Here is a 20,312-nt window from a genome sequence, read left to right as displayed (position 1 = left end):
GAACAAATTACCCTGAGGATGTCAAATTGCCTTGGGAGGATACTGCAGTCTGAACCTCAGGGATTCATCCTGACTCTGGTGTGAGAGACAATGAACTTTGGGGACTATAAGAGGAAGCAATAAACATTTTGGTTACCCATTCTTGGAGGACAAGGCAGCCAGTGCTCTTTGCACAGCAGACCTCTGAATATTGAAAGCTTGTTTTAGGTAAGAATCTAATTTTAGTGGAGGATTTTAGTCACTTATTAACATGTTATCCTTTTGTTTAATTTTCTCTCTAAGCCTTTGCTTAGAATCTTTTGAATTTGTGGAGTTTTTTTTTTTTAAACTAAATTTATGCTTGATTGACTAGGGCTAGATGCTGCAGAGAAATGCTGCTAGCGAGTTCAGGAGCCGAATGTACCAAAGATTAACTTGCAAGCTAAAATTAGAACTGGTAGAGCCCTGAGGAATCAGTGGAGCTGTCTAACAAGCCAAAGAGACAAAGATTTGTCACTCAGTTAAGCACCAGTTTTGTCCCCTTTTATGCTGAGATAAATGGGTAACAGGGAGACTTACCATTCTGGACACGCTCGAAAAGAGCGATCTGGATTGCTTGGTAATTTGGGCAAAGCAAACAATTCATTGTGTGTAGCCAGGACCAAAGCATGTAAGCCACACTTATAAAATGGGAAGCTCTATCCTGGGAAGCAGTGACTCTGAAAGATCTTGGGGAGGCTCTGGTGGATAATGAAGCTGAATGTCAGCTCCCAGTGTGGCTCTGTGGCCAAAGGGCCACTGTGATCCTTGGATGGACAAACAGGAAGCTTAGGAGGATTATTCTCACTCTGTATTTGGTATGGGTGCCACTGCTGCTGGCGTTCTATGTCCTGTTCTAGTGTCCACGCTCCAAATGGATGTTAAACTGGAGACCGCTCATAGAAGAGCCACAAAGAATGATTAAATAATTAGACAACGTGCCTCAAGAAGATTAATATTTAACTCGGTTTCCCAAAATGTGGTATGTGTACCACCGGTGGCTAGCAGAAAAAAGGTATAACACAATCCAGTGACATAGCTGGGGTTAGACAAATTTCAGGCAGGAAATAAAATAAGTTTTAAAAGTGAGAGTAATTAGCTATTTGAATAACCTATGAACGTTTTCAATGGATGCTCCAGCACTGACAATATTTAAATCAAGAGTGGATGTTAGTATAAAAATATCTGTCCAGGATCCGTTTCGGGAAAGTTCAAGGGACCATGTTATATAGATGGTCAGCCTAAGTCAGTGGTCTCAAACTCACAGCCTGTGTGTGGGCCATCTACGGCCAGGGCATTTTCACAATCCAGCCTGGGAGTCCTGGCTGGCCAAAAAGTGTGTGTGTCTGTGCCCACCTCCTCTGCCCCATCCTTTCCCACCACTGTCCCACCCTGTCTTCCCCCATCATGCCCCTTCCCTGAGGGATGCAGCCTTGGGGATTACTGGTGGGGAGTGGCTGTAGAGATCCTGCCATTTGAACCAGTGAAATAAGTGATGGGCTCTGAAGGGGATTGTGCTGTAATGCTCACAGACCTTTCTGCCCACAACACCAAACCAGATTCCCCTCTAACCCATCCCCTTCAGTCTGTCCTTGTCCACATCCTGCTCCTCTCCCCTTCACCCCCACACCCCTCTTGGCTTCATGTCTCTCCCTTCTCCTTGCCTACCCATTCTCTACTTGGCTTCTCTGTTCCAGTCTCCTGCACAAAATCCTTGCCCCTAATTTCTTTGCCCAACTGTAAATCAGTTTCTCTCTCCTGGCTCCTTATCTGAGGTACATCAATCGGCCTCTTCACCTCCCATTGGCTCTCAGTCTCAATCTCCCATCCCAGATCCTCATCCAGTTTTAGTCTCACTTCCTTCCAGAGATTTCTCTCAGTCTCTTGGCCCAGCCACTCCCAGCCTACCCTTCTCACACCAGTGCCTCATCCAATCTCTGTTCCTTCCACCGTAGGGTGACCACATTTCCCTATGGTGAATACAAGACACCCAACAAAAATTGCTCAAATTCGAGTGAGTTCAATGGCAAGTCAGTCAGAACTATAGGGTGGCCCTCCCACAAAATGCTATTAAAAACTCCAGGATCCAGTGGAGAAAAAGGAATGGCCGGGGGCTAGGTGGGGATAGGCAGCTAGCTGAGGGGTCAGGCAGGAGGTAAGTAGAAGCTGAGCTGGGAGGGGACCAGCTAGGGCTGTGTGTGCCAGGGAGTAGCTCAGGATGCAGGGAGAGAGAGTCATTAGGGCCTGTGTGCTAGGAGCGGTCCCCTGCAGCCACTGGTCCCTGAGGCTTCTGCCAGCCATGGAGCTGTCTCCCACCACGATGGCTGTTGCTGGCAGTTTGAGAAAAGGGGGCTGGGTGCTGAGCAGCAGCTTCATCCTCCTGAAGCATTGGGTGAGGTAGGACTAACGTCCTGCCTGTGCCAAGGCACCAGCCAGAGAAACAAATGCCCCACACAGCTCAGTTCCAGCTTACTGCCTCCAAACTGACCAGGGTAGTGGGAAAGGAGGTTTGGGTCTGTCCCTGGGACTACCCTGCACTTCCATTGACATTTGAAGGGTCAGCACCCTTAGTGCCACTCAGCTCTTCACGTAGGCTTGGGGGTTCCTGCTGCATGGGGGATAATGAGGATCCAGGATTCAGCCCTGCTTCTCCTGGCTTCAGTGGGAAAGGGTGAGACAGGAACTGAAGCCCTTGGCTCCTGCTTTCAATCCCCAGAGCTTGGGCATTCAGCCGACAGCTCCTAGCTTCAGCCGGAGAGAGGCGAGTGCCCGTGATTCAGCCCGATGATGGGGGCGCTAAGGGTCGGGGCTTCAGCCCTATGAAGACCGCTGGTGTTCAGGCACAAAAGGCCTGTGGAACCCCATTAAGAACCCTGCTTTAGGTGAGGCCCTCCAGCAGCCCCACACACAAAGGGCTGCCTCTCTTCCCACCTGGCATGGCCTCTTCCTGCCTCTCCACATGGCCTGAGACCAACATGTGCTCTCCTGGACCAGCCACTGCCTGCCCACTCCTACCTGCTGTGTGAGAAAAGGGGGCCGGGAACCGAGGGGCCGCTTCAACCCCCTGCAGCAATGGAGGACGGAGCACCACAGCACTGTGCCAGGGCACCAGCTGGAGGAGCAGCTGCCCCATGGCTCAGGCTCCTGCCTCTGATCTGGTGAAAAGACAGGGAGAGAAAGGGCCGTGGAGCCATCCCTGGGACTGCACAGCCTTTGCTAGAGTACCCTATAACTCTGCCCATGGACTGAAGGCTTCTCCCCCACAGGGAGCACTGGGTATGCAGGAGTCAGCCCTGTCCCTCCCAGCCTGAACCCCACCACTCATAGCTTGTGGTGTGGGAAGGAGCCAGGCTTCAGCAGTGTATTTGTGCTGGGATTGTGGAGGATGCTGAAGATCAGAGCTTCAGTCCGAAGGACTGCAGGGGGTGAAGGGAATCAGGGATTCAGCCCCAGACCTGCATTAGAGTGCAACTCACCTCCCATACACCCTTACCCCTCTAACCCCCTCAGGCTCTCTCTCTCTTCCTACTGGCTGTGTGTCTTTCTGCCTCTGCACTCTGCCAGAGCCAACCACCTGCTGGCTACCAGCTGCGTGCATTTACCCACCAACCACAAACAGGAGGCTGCTGCGGCTGAACTGACTGCTGACTGACAAGCAGGGGAGCAGAGATACAGGACAATGTTCTTGTTTTTATAAAGATCGGACACCCGAAAGAGCTTGAATAAGGGATTGTACTGTTATCAACAGGACAGTCACCCTATCTCAGAGCCAGCTGTCTCCCAGACAATCCCCTACTCAACTTCACACAGTAGATCCCAGTTCCAGTCTCCCTCATGGATCCCAGTCCCAGACAGTTCCAGTTTGTCCTCTTCCAACTTTCTCCCGGTCTTCCTGCCCAACTAGTCCATGGCTCTGTGCTCTAGTTCCCTGTTTGTCTCTTTGTCCAGCCATCATCAGCCTCTCCTTCTCCATCTCCCACACATCTCATCCCTTTGTTATCCCACCCACCCCATTCTCACCAGACTCCATCTCCCACTCTTCTTGTTTTCCTCTCCTCATACTCCCACTCATCCCAGGCCTGGCTTTTGTCCCCTCTGCACCCAGATCAAACAGCTTCCTCCATGCTGCGACGGCCTGGAGGTAAGGAGGACAAATGTCATTGGGAGCATAGGCAAGACAAGTCTTTTTGTTATTACTTCTAGGCCGCGTCTACACGTGCATGCTACTTTGAAGTAACGGTGCCAACTTCGAAATAGCGCCCGTTACGGCTACACGTGTTGGGCGCTATTTCAAAGTTGAAATCGACGTTAGGCAGCAAGACGTCGAAGTCACTAACCCCATGAGGGGATGGGAATAGCGCCCTACTTCGAAGTTGAACATCGAAGTAGGACACGTGTAGCCGATCCGCGTCCTGCAACATCGAAATAGTGGGGTCCGCCATGGAAGCCATCAGCTGAGGGGTTGAGAGACGCTCTCTCTCCAGCCCCTGCGGGGCTCTATGGTCACCGTGTGCAGCAGCCCTTAGTCCAGGGCTTTTGGCTGCTGCTGCGGCAGCTGGGGATCCATGCTGCATGCACAGGGTCTGCAACCAGTTGTCGGCTCTGTGGATCTTGTGTTGTTTAGTGCAACTGTGTCTGGGAGGGGCCCTTTAAGGGAGCGGCTTGCTGTTGAGTCCGCCCTGTGACCCTGTCTGCAGCTGTTCCTGGCACCCTTATTTCGATAGGTGCTACTTGGGCGTGTAGACATTCCCTCGCAGCGCCTATTTCGATGTGGTGCTGCCCAACGTCGAAGTTGAACGTCAACGTTGCCAGCCCTGGAGGATGTGTAGACATTATTCATTGAAATAGCTTATTTCAATGTTGCTACATCGAAATAGCTTATTTCGATGTATCGTGCACGTGTAGACGTAGCCCTAGTGCCTGGTCCCAGCTCAGCCTGGAGCAGCCTTCACAGGGAAGCCCTTTCACGTCCTCCCCGGTAGCTTGGAGCATTGAATTATTCTGTGATGACAACGTTCATAGGAAGGTCAGGACTGTAGCTACCTGCTCCCTCTAAGGGTTTGGAGCTGTGATGAAGAGCTCAAAGGCCCTAGAGCTTTTCAAAGAAAGTTTCAAAACCATTTTAATATGGCCAAAGCAATGTATATCCCCCAGCCCAGGGGTAAAGTTCCTGAAAATTTGATAAAGGTGCTGTCCTATTGTAACCCAGGTCCCTGCCAATTCTTTAAAATAGCTCCCTGCTGGCTTTTGCCATAGTTCAGCAAGTTCTTGCTGGAGCTGTGCACCAGGGTACACCCACTTACTTTCACCTGTGCCCCAGCCTCACTCAGTATTCACTGAATTTTTCTGGCAGAACATTATATAAAATAAAATTGTATCCTGAGGCAGAGCATGGAAATCTTCAGTCAAACAGTCAAGGTCTGGGGAAGTTCTAAAGAGCAGAAATCAGAGACTTCTGATCATCGGTGGAGAATGAAAACATTCCTTGTGGAGGGCTCTGCCCAGATCTATCCCACTCTAGTGAAGAGGGGAGGCCTGGGGTGGGCCCACACAGCACTAACCCTGGGCTGTGGCCGCTGTGCTTCTGGCTTAGGCCTGACATCCTGCTCTAGGCTATTGACTTGCTTGGAGAGGACTTGAGGAGTACGTCACAGCATCACATGGTAAACACTTAAGTTTTCACCTGTGGAGTTGGACATAGGGACAGCCAAGCAATCAATGACCTGGTATGTGGATAGATTTAGGGTGACTGTAACCACCTTTAGCCCTATCTACCTGCTTCCTATGCTGATATTAGAAGATGCTTAATAGGCGATGCTGCTACCGCTGCCTGTAATACCACTGAACACCACACAGTAAGCTCCCATTAGAGTATTTTTCAGGAGGAAGATGAGCGGGCAGTGTGATTTACAGTAAATGCAAAGAGTTGGGAAGAAACACACTTGGAGCTCTACCAATATAGCAGCAGTATAAATTTCCAGCCAGCTGTTCGTGTATTTTGGAGCAATGTGGAACACCCAAAGATCTATGGATTCAGCCATTGTTAGTAGCTGTAGACAAAATGGAAAGATAAAAATAGCACCTTTTATGGAATCTTTCAGTTACACGAAAAATACTTATTCAAGTGCTTCTTTGTTATTGACAGACTCCCAGAATTCTGTGCAAACTTATTTACACCAGCAAAAAGCTGGGGGTTGTAAGATTAAAGCCAAAGGAAGCACTCATATTATGCTGTTTGTTGCTTACAAGAAAAACACAGTGAACAAGACCAGGACCTGCATGCAGGCACTGCTAATTTTACAAAGCTGACCGTGGAGATTCCTGTCCAGAAATATTAACGCATGTCACCCTACACTGGCATGATAGAATAAGCTGGAGTAATTGTCGACACAATTCTCTTGGCTCCATTTTATACTAGCAAATGGCTGCTAGCAGGGATGTTTTGATTTTGAGTTTCTTTGCTTTCTTCTGTACAGCAATAGATTGATGTAATGAATGAAATGTCGTACAAGACATTTGCATTAAACATTGATCAATATCTGCTAAGCATTTTGAAAAGAACAGACAAACTTCACCAGAAGTTTTTCTTCATCGCACCAACACACTTGCACTTGTATGGGAGAACATGAGAAAAATGGAACACACTTACCAGACTTCAGTGAAGCAATTGCATAGGACTTTTCTATGTGGATGGCAATGCTCTTATTGCACAGCTGTCATATGATACCCAGTTTGTCATCCGTACTTTTGTCAAGATTGCTTATAAGCTGTGGTCTTACAATCCAGCTGAAAAAACAAGACACCAGAACAACTCATAAGGTTATAAGACCTAGTATCACCCCAATGATCTCAAAATACAATGAAGATGCAGATTTACCTTGATTACCTTACCTTAGTCAATCATTATCCTCAATGACTGAAATACCATCTGCTTGTCTAGCATTTTACAATGGTACTAGTTATTGTGGGGTCTGAAATGGGTACCAGAATCAAAACTGGTATTTCCCAGTGGGCAGACTGGAACATCAAATTTGGAACCATTGTGGTATTGCAGAAGAACTTCAAATGGGGACTTTAAGACTTACACCTTCTACTATATAGAGTGTCTTTGTCTGCGGTGGTACGTTGTTCAAGAACTCAAACCATAAGAGCTACAACCATGAAATGTGGTATGTCACTTCCTCTTATTTTAACTTAAGCCAAGGTCAGGGTTTGACTGTGCCTGGAAAGCAGGAAATGCCTGAAATCCCAGAGTTTCCTAGAACATGGAAGGAGAGAGGCACTGAAAGGAGGGACTACATACATCAGACTCATCACGGGGGGCAGTGAGAGTGGGAAACAGCAATACTGCAGAGTAACCACTGGGGACAGCCAGAGAAGGAACACATTAGCTACGTAGAGATGGGGCTCTTGACCCTGCCTTCCTTTGAATGGGGAGGTGCCCCACCCTGTGCCCCACAGGGGGAGCCCTTATGTTCCCCCACAGTTCCCACCCCAGTTAGCCCCCACCAACATGCTGGGATTAGGCACAGGACTACAGAACAGCTTCAATCCCCATGACTCCCTGTCCACAGCTTCCCCCCGAATTGTTGCTCAGCCCGGCACCGTAGTGCAGCCCTGGCCCCCACAGTGCCCCATTTCTCCATGCAGCTCATACCAGGGCCAGGAACAACAGCGGAGGCCAAGATCTAAGGCCTGACCTGGACTCCCTCCCATCTGGCTGGAATCCATGGTTCAAACCAGCTCCCCCCGCTCATCTGAGGACAGATGTGGAGGCTACAAGCTGTGGCCCAGAGCAGTCCACCAATCAGTGGTGGATTAAGGTAAAGGCAGAAGGGGAAGTTGTCCCAGGCTCCCCACGTATGCGGGGCCCCAAGGCTCCATAACTCCATTTTGTTTAAACCATTTGCTTTAATGGAACAAAAGAAATGTGTCGTTATTCTTATTTTAAAATTAATGTGAGTGTAATTTTATTATGTGATGTGAGTAATAATATGCATGAATAGATTTTAAAGCATAAATAAGGATGTTACATTAATATTTTAATATATTCCGAAGGGGGACCCTTATGCTTGTCCCAGGGCCCAACCAGTTCTTAATCTGTCCTGGTTAGAGCATTAACCTTTTAAACCCAGGCTAATGAGTTCAGTCCTGGAGGGGGCCTTTCAAAGGTGTGAGGCAAGCTAGATTTAAAAAAAAAACCTCTCAGGGATGGTGATACGTCCTGTTGCGAGTGCAGGTGCAGGGGACTGAACTCAGTGACCTCTCAGGGTCCCTTACAGCTCTATGAGATATGTATATCTTCATGTAAATAATCCAGAGACAGTTGAGGGGGACTGAGAGCTGTGACCTGACCCTATCCCCAGACTTGGGGGCAGGTGAGAGGACCCATGGCCCAAACTGGCTTCCTCCCCTTCCAGGACAGTCTGGGGACTGGGAACCATGTGCCAAACTGGCACCTTCACTTTCTGAGGACAGGCATGAGGGGGCTGGGCTCTACAGCCTGACCTGCCCTGTCTCCCAAGACAGGTGGGGTGGAAAGAGCAGCAGGAAAACACAACAACAAAAAAAGCCCTTCATTTAAGGACACAAGCAAAGCTGGGTACATCTGCTAGTATCTTATATCCGGAACATGAACATATGTTGCAGGTTGTAAAAACTGCTTACTCACCTTTGTAACTGTTGTTCTTTGAGATGTGTTGCTTATATCTATTCAAAATAGGTGAGCACACACATCCTGTGTGGCTACCAGAAGAAGTTTTTACCCTAGCTGCTACCCGTAGAGTCAGCTGTGGAGCTCCCTGGCGTGGCACTCTATACGACTCTGCCACCCTGACCACCCCTCAGTTCTTTATTGCTGGCTACTCTGACAGCGGGGAAAGAGTGGGAGTTGAATAGATATGAGCAATAGATCTCAAAGAATGTTTTTTTTCTTTGAGTGCTTGCTCATATCTATTCAAAATAGGTGATTCAAGTCTTACCCAGGTGGAGAAGCTGGAGTCAATGCGTGGCTGTCTCAAGCAAAATCAGCCCCAAAGGCTGCATCCCATCTGGATTGCTGAACAACGGTGCAGTGCAACACGAAAATGTATATGAGGAATGAATCACAAAGTTGCAGATTCCTGGAGAGGGACCTGAGCCAGAAACGCAGTGGAAGATGCCTGTGCTCATGTTGAATGTGCCATAGTAGGTGGCAGGACAACGGTAGCCAGTTCGTAGTATGTACCTGTGCAAGGCATGGTCTGGGAAGAAATGCACTGCAAACACACTGGTAACCCCCTCATATGATCTGCAATAGCTACAAAGAGCTACAAGGACTTGGGCCTGTCCATGTAGAAGGCCAGCACCCACCTAACGTTGAAGAGCCATGAGGTTTAGGGTAGAAAATGGGGAGGAAAATATCCTGACCTAGAAACTACTTTTGAAAGGAAAGCCAGATGAGAGCAAAAGTTTAACTTTGTCCTTGCAGAAAACAGTGTACTGCGGCTCTGACGTGAAGGCTTGGAGCTCAGACCTCACCCCCCGCCCCCCAGCAGAGGCGATAGCTGCTAGGAAGGCCTCTTGCCAGGAAAGGTGGAGGAGGGAACAAGTGACAAAGGGTTTGAAGGAGGAACCCACGAGCACTTTGAGGACCAGGTTAAGGTCCTAAGCCAGAACCAGGTGGCAGGCCAGCGGGTAAAGCTGATTAATGCTCTTTAAAGTCACCCAACTGGGGTTTGCGAAAACAGAACCTCCACCATCCCTGGGATGAAAGGCCAAGATGACCGCCAGCTGGACAGTGAGTAGGGAGGAGGCCAGGCCTTGCGGTTGTAAAAAAACAAGGTAGTCCAGCACCTGGAGGACAGAGGTCCACAGGGGTGCCAGGCCATGCTGAAGACACCAGTAAGAAAAGCATTTCCACTTAGCCAGGTATGTCTGTCTTCTGGATGGCTTTTGGCTACTGAGGAGGACATGGCACAACTGCTCCCCACGTCTGCTCCACTGGGTTTAACCACAAAGCCACCACAGTGGGACATCAATGGAAGAATAGTCTGGGTGGTGGAGATGACGTGGTCCTGTGTGATGACATATGAATGCAGGGGTACCAAAGCTGATGTGCCCAAGCCAGGGCTATCAGACTAATATTCACTCAGTCCCTGCAGAGCTTGAGAAGCACCTTGTGACTGAGAAGGAACAAGAGAAAGGCATTGAGTAGCCCGAGGCTCATGGGACTAGGAACGTATCTGCCAGAAAGCCTGAAAGGAGGCCCCTGAAGGAGCAAAAATGTGGCCATTTGTAGTTTTCCTGTGCCATAAAGAGGTCCAATTGGGGAAAGTCCCATTTTGGGAAGATGAAGTAGAGGACATCCACGTGAAGCAACCACTCATGGAGAAGGAAACAGTGATTGAGGCAGTCTGGCAACTGGTTCTGGACCTCCCCCAAGACAGAACACCATCAGATATATAGAGTGGGTTATGCACAAGTCCCACAGGCAAAGGTAGGGAGCATAGTAGGGAGGAATGTGCAGTGCCCTGACAGTTGATGTAGTGCATGGCTGTCATGTTGTCCATTAGGACTACGGCACAGTAGTCCTGGAGATGAGGTAGAAAGGTGAGGCACACCAGGTGATCTGCTTGAAGCTTGCACACATTGATACGGACAGACAGGTATTCTGCCAACCACATTGCCTGCATGGTGAGCTGCCCTAAGTGATCCCCCCAACCCAAATTGGACACCTTTGTTACTAGAGACATTGTGGGTTGGAGGACATGAAAGAGGACTCTGATCAGCACCTCCTGGAGGTTAGCCAGCAGTAAAGAGCATTGGAGACGTGTTGTGACACTGCCACAATCAGATCCATGCTCTCCTGATCAGGGAGACACATGGACACCACCCATGACCGAAAGGAATAGACATGAAGCCTGACAAATGGAACCACATATGTGCATACTGAAATATGCCCTAGCAGGCGGAGGCATGCCTGCACTGTGGTGATGGGAAAAGTGGATGGCAGGGCAGGGCGGGGCTTCAAAGTGGTGATCAGGTAAGAGTGCCCTTGCTTTGCTGGCATCAAGAACTGCCCCAGTCAACTTCGTCCGCTGGACTGGTGTCAATGAGGGTGTTCCCAGATTGAGCATGAGCCTCAATCTGCCCAGAATCTCTCAGGAGACAGCAACCTGGGCTCCTGCTGGGGGAAGGAACAGCCCTGCAGGAGCCAATTGTCCAAATGGGGTAAATTTGAACATTGCTGCTTTGAAGAAAAGCCACCACCATGACAGTACACTTGATAAATACCCTGGGTGCCATGGAGAGCCCAAAGGGGAGGGTTGTAAACTGGAGGTGCAACCAGCACATTGTAAACCGGAGATAGTGCAGTAGGAAGGCCAGATTGCAGCATGGAAATAATTGCCTTTCAAATCGAGAGCAGCATACCAGTCTCCCATATCCAGGAAGAGAATGATGCTGGCTGGGGAGGCCAAATGGAATTTGTGGAAGACAATGAATTTGTTGAGCTCCCTGAGGTACAAGGTAGGTTGAAGGCCCCTTTCACCTTTGGAACTGGGAAATAATGACTAAACCCCCAGCCCCTGAACTGAAGAGGGACCTCTTCCACTGGCCCAGGAGCAACTGAATCTCCTGGAGGAGCAGCTTCTAGTGAGACACACCCCTGAAAAGGGACAGCTGGAGGGCAGGGAAGGGAATGAAAAGGGATAGCACAGCCCATCTCCCAACTGTCTGAAGGACTCAGTGATCCAACACAATGGCTGACCAGGCCCAAAGAAACCAGAGGAGTCTATAGAGAAATGGCAGAGGAGGAACCAGCTGTGCTGGTACTCAGACCTCAGGTGCACCTTCAAAATGACTGTTTAGGCCCCGAGGATGGTTTGGACTGGCCCTTGTGCCCTGGAGGTGAGAGCACTTTCACAGGGAATAGCGAGAACTTTGTTGCCGGTAATTAGAGTGGCCCCCTCATCAGGAAGGGTCATGATGGGGCCTGTGATCTGAAGGGCTTATGCTGCATAGCAGGCGTATACATGCCCAAGAACTTCACATTATTGTGGGAATCCTGGATGCCATGGAGGCAGAAGCTGGTCTGCTCTGCACATAGCCCTACCCCATCAAACAGGAGGTCCTGAATTCCTCTTGTGAGAGTCTTGGGGCAGCGAGTCCTTAAACTTAAGGAGGGAGACCCAGACGTTATACTTACCCCGGGGGCCAGATGGTTAGGCACCCTGTGGGGCAGCCCCGTGTCCAGTAGGCTTTTGTACCAAACAAATCTAAGCATTTAGTGTCCTTAGATTTAGAGTCCAGCGCTTAATGGCCCTATTTCTCCTTTTCATTGACAATCTCCACCACCAGGAAGTGGAGCTAAGGTTGCATGGAAAGGTATTTGTGCCCCTTGACTGGTGTCAAGTATTCCCACTCCACTCCTTTAGTGGTAGGCAGGATGGATGTAGGCAGGGGTTGCCAAATAGTTTTGGCAAAGGCCAAGCTAATCTTGTTAAAGCAGTGGTTCCCAAACTTTTCGGCATCACACCCCCCACCTCTTCTTTATCATCTGACTCCCCTCTTACAAACACACTCAATTAGTAATTTAAAATAAAGTTGATACAGAACTTGATATAAAAGTGTTATTTAAAATTAAAAATAAGCACAAATAGTATTTCTTGCCTGCCCCGCAAGAGCCTGGTGCAGACCCAGCTGGCTGGCTGCCAGAGCTCCGTGCCGACTGCCAGAGCTGCTCACCACAGCCTCTCGCCTGCCCGAGTCCTGCGCTGCCAGAGCTGCATGCCTGAGCTGACCAAGCCCTATGCTGCCAAGGCCAGCCGCTCTCCCACCCGCCCAGCTGCCTCGGCCCCATGCCACTGGGGCCAGCTGCCCGCCCACCAGACTCCTGAGCCCCACGCTGCTAGGGCCAGCTATCCCCCCCGCATCAACCACCCAGGCCCTGCACTGGCAGTGCCAGCCACCTACCCACCAGCTGCCCCCCGAGCCACAGGCCAGCCACCCACCACCACTCCAAGCCCACAAGCCACTTGACCAAGCCCCACAAGTCACGAGCCACCTACTTTAGCCCCTTCCCTCCCCCCCCACCCAAAGGCAGGCAGCACCAGCCCCCTCTGCTCTTACCCCATCCTCATCCCCCTTCCCCAAGCCAGGCACCACCATCTAACCCCATTCTCTTCCTCCTCCTCCACACTCACTCACCTTCACAGGAGGCAGCTAGCTCGACATGGGTCTTCGCCAGCTGCCTGCCCGCCCCCCCGCCCTTTTTATTTAAAAAAAAAAAAGCAGCTGCGCTGGATTGCCCATGTAAAATGGCAGGGGCCAAGAGCCGAAAGCAAAGGCCAGCTCTTTTTTGGGGTCAGGGGAATGCTGGGGTGTGGTGGGAGAGGGAGCGGGCTGGGTTGCATCATGCCCCCCCCCCCCAGAATTTCTTCACACCCCAGCATTTCCCCAGCCGCTGGAGTGAGTCCGCCCGCCCTTATCTGGGGGACAGTACGCCCTGTAGCCAGAACAGAGTGGTCAAGAACTGGGCTCTCCCTCCTGTGAGGGCAGGGGACTGGACTCGATGCCCTCGAGGTCCCTTCCAGTTCTAGTGTTCTAGGATTCTACTCTACCAGGTCCCAGCCCAGATCTGTCTTTGTCAGGATACCCATCAGCAGGTCCTTCCAAAAAATCACACAGAGTTCCACAACCAGATAACTGTCTAGTTTCTCTGAGCAACTTCCTACCCTCTCTTCCAAGGCTTGTCGTCTCAAGATCTCCACTCTGTCTGTTGGTGGTGGACAGCTGGCGATCAGTTGGAGCCTGGGCTGGCTTGTGTGTCTTGGTGCTCTTCATAGGGTCTCTGCAGGAATCTGCGACAAACATCTACTTTCTTCAGGAGCCAGCCCAGAGTGAGCTGTGCTACTGCCTTTTATACCCAAGTTCCAGAAGTGGGGCACAGCCTCCTCATCCAGAGTGCAGTTAACTCCTACTGACCCAGTTCGGGTAGGCACACATGGTCACATTTGGGTTGCAAGGGACTTCAAGTGGATTACATCTGTCAGCTCTTGGGCTCACAGAAGTGGTTTAATTTTTCTTAACTGTCCTTAGGTGAGAGGTATGTATTTTTCTAAATCAAAATATATTTTCCATTGATGGCAGCTCTCCCTTGATACCTTCTGAATGGTGTCAAACACCTGCTCTTAGCTTAAATTCTCACCTTCCCGTTTGCTTCTGGCACTTTAGTTTGGATGCACGTGTTTGGGAGTGAGGTCGGGTTTTTTGTTTTTTTTTTGCTGACAGTATCCTTCCCTCCAGGTGAAATCTGTTCTTGTTGCAAAATTATGGAGCTGATTCTCCACTTCATGGACACCAGTTCCAGGATGGTCGATGGAATTACATTGATTTGAAACTTGTATGATAAGGCTGTGTCTACACTACAAAAATAACTTCGAAGTCGAGTGTCTACACGCACCCTACTTCCAAGTTAAACTTTCAAGTAGGGCACTACTCTATTCCCAGGAATGGAGTAAGGACTTCGAAGTTAACTTAGAAGTGAGGGAAAAACGTATGTAGACTCTCTGCTGGCTACTTCAAAGTTAACTTCGAAGTCAGTTCCTAGTGTAGACACCCCCGAAATGTAGAGTCAGGCGTTGTCTAGCTGATTCTTGGGTCACTTTAGATGTTGCTGTATCAGCAGGCAAAATGTGGGATTGTCATTAACTTTAATTTTCATAGCTGTACTTCTGATCCGAGGTTAAAAACAAAATTGAGTTTAATAATTGGGAATATTTTGTTCCCACATTTGAGGTAAAATATTGGTCAAAAGTAATTTCTAAATGATGTAATTTCATGATTTGACTGTGATCATATGCAGTAAACTGTCTTAACCAGCATTCTATCATTCAGAACTCTCAATTAAACACCATTAACAATTAAATTTTAGTTCCATTTTCCTGAAGTACAGTATAGTCAAAGTAAATACAAATAAATACAGCAGATGCAGTATAAGTTTACAATACTGCTATTTGTAAATAAAGTACTCTACATACATTTGTTTGTTAATACCTAATCTTGTATTTAAGTGTTGCTAACATTTGAATATCAGGCAACCTCGGGGTCCTGGGGCTGCTGGATGTGAAAATTTACTGTAGATGTAATCCCTTGTGATTACAGTGCAAAGGGATATGTGAACAAATCACAAGTGCCACCTAGCGATCTCTTGGAAAACACCATCTTGTCTTAACTGAAGAAAATTCTGGGCAAAAATACTTGTCAATAACGAGATTTAATGCCAAAATTCAGTAAGTCTAGGTATGTTTACTGATCACAAACTGGCAGACACTTTTTTCTTTTGCAAATTGGACTCAAAATACATACCTAAGGAATAAATCCCACAATCCTCTCAGTCGCACTGGGCACAAAAGCCCCCCTGACTCTGCCTGCAGCCTCGCCCAACTGAAGTCCATGGCTATTTTGCCAAAGACTTCAGTATAGTCATGATTCCACCCATTTATTTCACTGGGGCTCAGTAAACTAAGCAGCTGTCTTTTGGCTGTGAAGACTTAAGAGGTTCTTAAAGGATAACAGTTTCACTGGAGCAAAAATATAAATTAACCTACCAAAAAATGGAGAAAGGGCTGAAATATATATTTAAGATCAAAAGTACAATACATTATCAGATATATTCCCCTCAATCTGGTTTCACTAATATTTTAAATGGTCTAATTTCTGTGCAGAGTTGTACCAATATAAATCTAGAACAACACTATGAGGTTACGTCAGAAGAAATTAATGCAAAAGATGGGCTGTTATTTTTTCAAGTTCCTTTTTAGTAACTTACTGGTATGATATGCCATTCTGCCTTATGTCACTTTCAAAACATACCATGCCAGCTTCTTTAATTGCTTAAAGCACAGAATTTAGCTGTTTGGTGCAATGTTTCTATGAGGGCATTACTGGATGCACACTACTGATAAGTGCTTATAAATTTCCATCAACTGGAAATTTATATTCAGAGTAAGCGCAGGTGGCATAGAGTATCCAGCTAGATGTGACGTTCTGCTTTTTCACATGAAAGACTCAGAGAAAAAGGTTCATGAAGCCAGACAGGAAAAACAAAATGGAGGCAAGAATTTTGCAGGCACCCTTGTGTGTTCTCAAAATAAAACATCTTCCTTGTCTCACTGCTTTCACATTAATGCAAGTAAACTTGCCAGATACCAGAAGCGCAAGCTTTTGTTTTCAGTTAGGCTCCAGAACAGTTTCACAAGGCTCCATCAATAAAGGGTTGGTTTATAGAGGGTACAGGTTAAATCTCTCTATTGCTGCATGCTGTCATTCAGCAACATCCATAGTCCAGCATGATTTTAGTTAGCCAGCTGACCCCTTATGAGTGTGATCAACTGTCCTGTGGTCCCATAAAGTTTGCTTACAGACACCAGTCCTGGCTCTCAGTGTTCTGTGCTGTTATTTAGGTCTAATTCACCACTAAAAATCTTTTAAGAGCCCAGTAATCAGCAAAAGTTTTGGGAATGCTGCTAGACGGGGAGGTCAGCAACCTGGGGCTCTTTGGAGGAGCCACTTGCAGGTCCGAGCGCTGCCTCCGCTGACTCCACTTGCAGTTCTGGAGGCTGCCACTGCTTAAACAAAGCCCACCATTAAAACAGGCGTTAGGGTTTTTTTGGTTTAAGTGCTGGCAGCCTCCAGAGCCATAAGTGGAGTTGGCAGTGGCAGGGGTCCCCAGAAGAGGAAGCTGGCAGCCAGCTGTGCACTGCACGTGGGGAAGGAGAGCTGGCGGGAGGGGCAGCTGAGCCTGGCCTGCAGAAGCTATGCTGGGGAAGGAGGTTGGGCAGCTGCCAGCCAGCAGAGGGAGAACGAGAGAACTGCGCCTCCCAGTCATGCAGGAGCTGCTGTCCAACGCAAAGGGCTCCAACTGGGGCTGGATTGTGCAGCTTGCCATGATTGTGTTGAGCCCAGAGTGACTCCCTTCCACCTCAGGGTGCTGCAGGGTGTCTGCCCCCTACTCTCTGCTGAAATCAGTCACTTCCCTTCAAACAACCCTTAAAATAAACACCCAGGTGGCGGGGTGGGGGGCAGCCAGAGGCGGTTATCTCAGGCCAGTAAATCCTGGGGAGAGGCTGGTTTGGGGTTGATGGGGGGAAGCCTGGAGGTGGGGAGGGGGTTAAAGCTTGAGCATAGGGGGACCAGATTTGGGAGGTGAAGTCTGGAGATGGAGGTAATGACTTTCTAACTGGTACAAATCATTGTGTGCACGCAGTTCTTAAAACAAGGGTGACAAAAAGTTTGGTTTGACATTATTTATTAAGGATGGTCTTGTATTCACATGCACTGCGGCTCTTGAAATACTGATTTGGTAGCTGAATTTGAAAAAATGGCTCCTCACTATTTTGGTTGCAGACCCCTGTCTCTTGTGGTTTGGCAAATTCTCTTGTTCAGCTCCAGTCAGGTCCCAAAGGTGCCAGACTGGAGAGGTTCAGCCTATACAATGAAATAACTATTTCCAGCACTCTGACAGCTGGCCCACCAGAAACAACACTTCACACCAGACACTAGTTTTACTATGTGCATGGCTTGCATAGCCACTTCCTTTTATGGAGTTTGTCAGTCAGAGCACTTCAGCTATTCCTCATCCACCTACCCTTCCCTTCTTAGGACATTGCTTACATACACTGATTTTTAACTGTGTGTGATGCATTTGGCCCCCTACTATCCAGAGACAGAAAGCAGCAACACATCAGAAAGTACATTAGTCCCTCTAGTTATGCAAGAGTTGCATTCGCACACCCCCTTTCATAACTCGAATTTTGCATAAATTGGAGGGGGCGGCTTTTTTCTCCAGCAGAACACATGTTCTGCAGCTGGGGAGCAGCAGGAGCACATGGAGCTCCTTTTGAAAGACGTCATGGGATTGGGCGGGGCAGTTGGGGAGGATTAAGCCTGGCAGTGGGAGGGGGACAGGGAGGTTGAGCCTGGAGTGGATTAGTGCTGCAGGGAGGGTGGAGTTGAGCTGGGGCCACACAGCACTGGTGAGGGTTGAGCCAGAGCTGTGCGCGGACAGTTTGAACCAGGGCCAGGCGGGTTGTGTGTTTTGAACCAGGGCCATGTGGACTAAGGGGGTTGTACCAGGGCTGAAGGGGAACAGGATTTTGAGTTGCACCTAACTCACATTAATGCAAGTAAAGTGAAACTTGAAATTGTGCATTTTGGAGTTTACTGTACAAGAAATGCACTGGTGTTTACCAGATTAATGGTCACTATTGTGTTTATCACAATAAACTGCAAAATATTGGTGCAAACAGGAGAGGGTAACTTGCCATTTGCACAATGTGTAAAGGCTCACATTTCATATCACAACTACTTTCATGTCCAAATATGTTAATTTGTTTTTGCATGGGCAATCTGATTTTCTTATGAAAATTTCCAACACCCGCACACACACATTACACACACACTTCAGTGCTTCTGTGCACACAGACTTGAATTTCTCACAAACACACTGGCAGAGTTGCACTTGTACTATTAGAGATTGTTTTCAAAAACAGTCTCCAGAGTTTAAACTATTCTTTTGTAAAAACTACTGCCATCAAATACTGGAAGTTCCTGTGTTTGAAGGAGCATGGGCTAGCCCCACAAAAGCAATGCTCAAGTTAAAATACAATTCAGGTGTCTGCATATTGGGCCTCTTTCCCTAACCGTGTCTGGTCTTTTTTGATTACCCCCTACTTGGGCATGAATGGGGTCTTCTTTTTGCAGAGCACATTATGGGTGCTAACAGAAATTAACAAAACAAGGGAAAGCAACAAGAAATAGCTGAGTTTTAAAATGAGGAAGGCACTCACAGGAACTAGTATCAGCGCTTCCGAAATCAAATGTTACTTGTTCCAGCTAAGGAAGAGAAAAAAAATGTAGTGATAGAGAGAGAAAGGCCTTTAAAGGAAATTAAGCGGGTAAAACAAACAAAAAAATGATAAAACCTTAAATAATATGAGGAACGGACAGGCTGAGTTCTGTCGTACTCACTGATGTTATCATACCCTCTGTATACATTATAGACAAATCCATCACATGCTGTGATTACAGGCAGTGTATGTAAAGGGTTGTCACACAGACCCCTTGAAATTGTCACTTTGTGCGCTGAAATACCACCGAGGCCACCTACCTGCCCCCTGCTGTGACCCACCATGCTGTGCTGCTGAGCCAAACTCCCCTAGTCTCCAAGCACTGGCACAAACCAGGGGACACAGCCCACAGCAGAGCAACATATGCTGAAATCAGCTCAGCTCTGAGAAGGCTGAGTCAAAGGGATGTGGCACAGCTCCAGTGGGACCAGAACCCCAGATAAGTCCATTTTTACTCGTCAAAAAAGTTTCACACAGCGCAAGCTCAGATTGTTCACTCCCTTTATCAGTGAGCGAGACATGCACAACTATCGTCCCTCCTGCCCCAGGTAACAAATTATTAATGCTAGTTGACTTATCCAGTGTAATTTCATTAAGTATAAAAAGTAAGACAAGTGGTTGCAGGTAATAGCCAACAGATCAAAGTTATTAAGCAAAAGAAAACAAAATGTGACAATGAAGTTTAATACTCACATAAGCTTGTTGCATGCAGTTTCTTACCCTAAAGTTGTTCTAATCATCATCTTTTCCTCACAAGCCGGGGAGCCTCACAATTTGAGCCTGATCCTTCCCCATGTGGTCTTATATGTTTCCAATGGTCATCTTGGGTGGTAAGTAGGGATGTCCTGGTATCAGGTAGCTTGTTTGGTTTCCGATTTTTATATCCCTCTGCCAAAGGCAGGAATCATTTGTGTTCAGTTTAACTATTTCACATTTCCAGTGGAAATGTAAATCATCAAAAATAAGTTCCATCATCAGGTGACCTGGCCACAAGTCTTGGCAGGACCATAGGAAGAACAAGACTATTCAGAGTATTGGCCTGAGTACCAGATCGTTAAGTTCCTTGAGTACTACTAATGGCCCTCATTTGGCATTTCTTGATTAACAAACAGGTTTATACTGCAAATTTCTGATTTCAAATACAGGAATGAAACATGCACAGAGTATAAACATTCCACAGATATCAGAGGGGTAGCCGTGTTAGTCTGGATCTGTAGCAGCAACGAAGGGTCCTGTGGCACCTTATAGACTAACAGAAAAGTTTAGAGCATGAGCTTTCGTGAGTTAACTCACTTCTTCAGATGCTGGTGTCAGGACCCTTCGTTGCTATTCCACAGATAGTAATTTTTCTGATATGTTACAAGATATTTTTGTGTAAGCATCTTTCAGTTATACATATTCAGA

General features: G+C 47.9%; 1 long non-coding RNA gene across 2 annotated transcripts in view; it reads left to right on the top strand.

The window, feature by feature from the left end:
* The window catches only part of LOC142016995 (uncharacterized), a 31,690-nt gene that overhangs the window by 9,868 nt on the left and 1,510 nt on the right, over positions 1-20,312 (top strand). The window contains exon 5 of one of the 2 annotated variants that reach the window (XR_012646421.1): positions 19,666-19,687. The exons of the other annotated variant lie outside the window; for it this stretch is intronic. This is a non-coding gene — a long non-coding RNA (uncharacterized LOC142016995). Of the gene's footprint in view, positions 1-19,665; positions 19,688-20,312 lie in introns of those variants that run through there. 2 annotated transcript variants of the gene reach the window in all.

The sequence above is a fragment of the Carettochelys insculpta genome, chromosome 8 (assembly GCF_033958435.1).
Source record: "Carettochelys insculpta isolate YL-2023 chromosome 8, ASM3395843v1, whole genome shotgun sequence".
Lineage (NCBI taxonomy): Eukaryota > Metazoa > Chordata > Testudines > Carettochelyidae > Carettochelys > Carettochelys insculpta.
The sequence above is the reverse complement of the archived record's forward strand: the minus strand, read 5'-3'. Positions and strand labels throughout refer to the sequence as shown.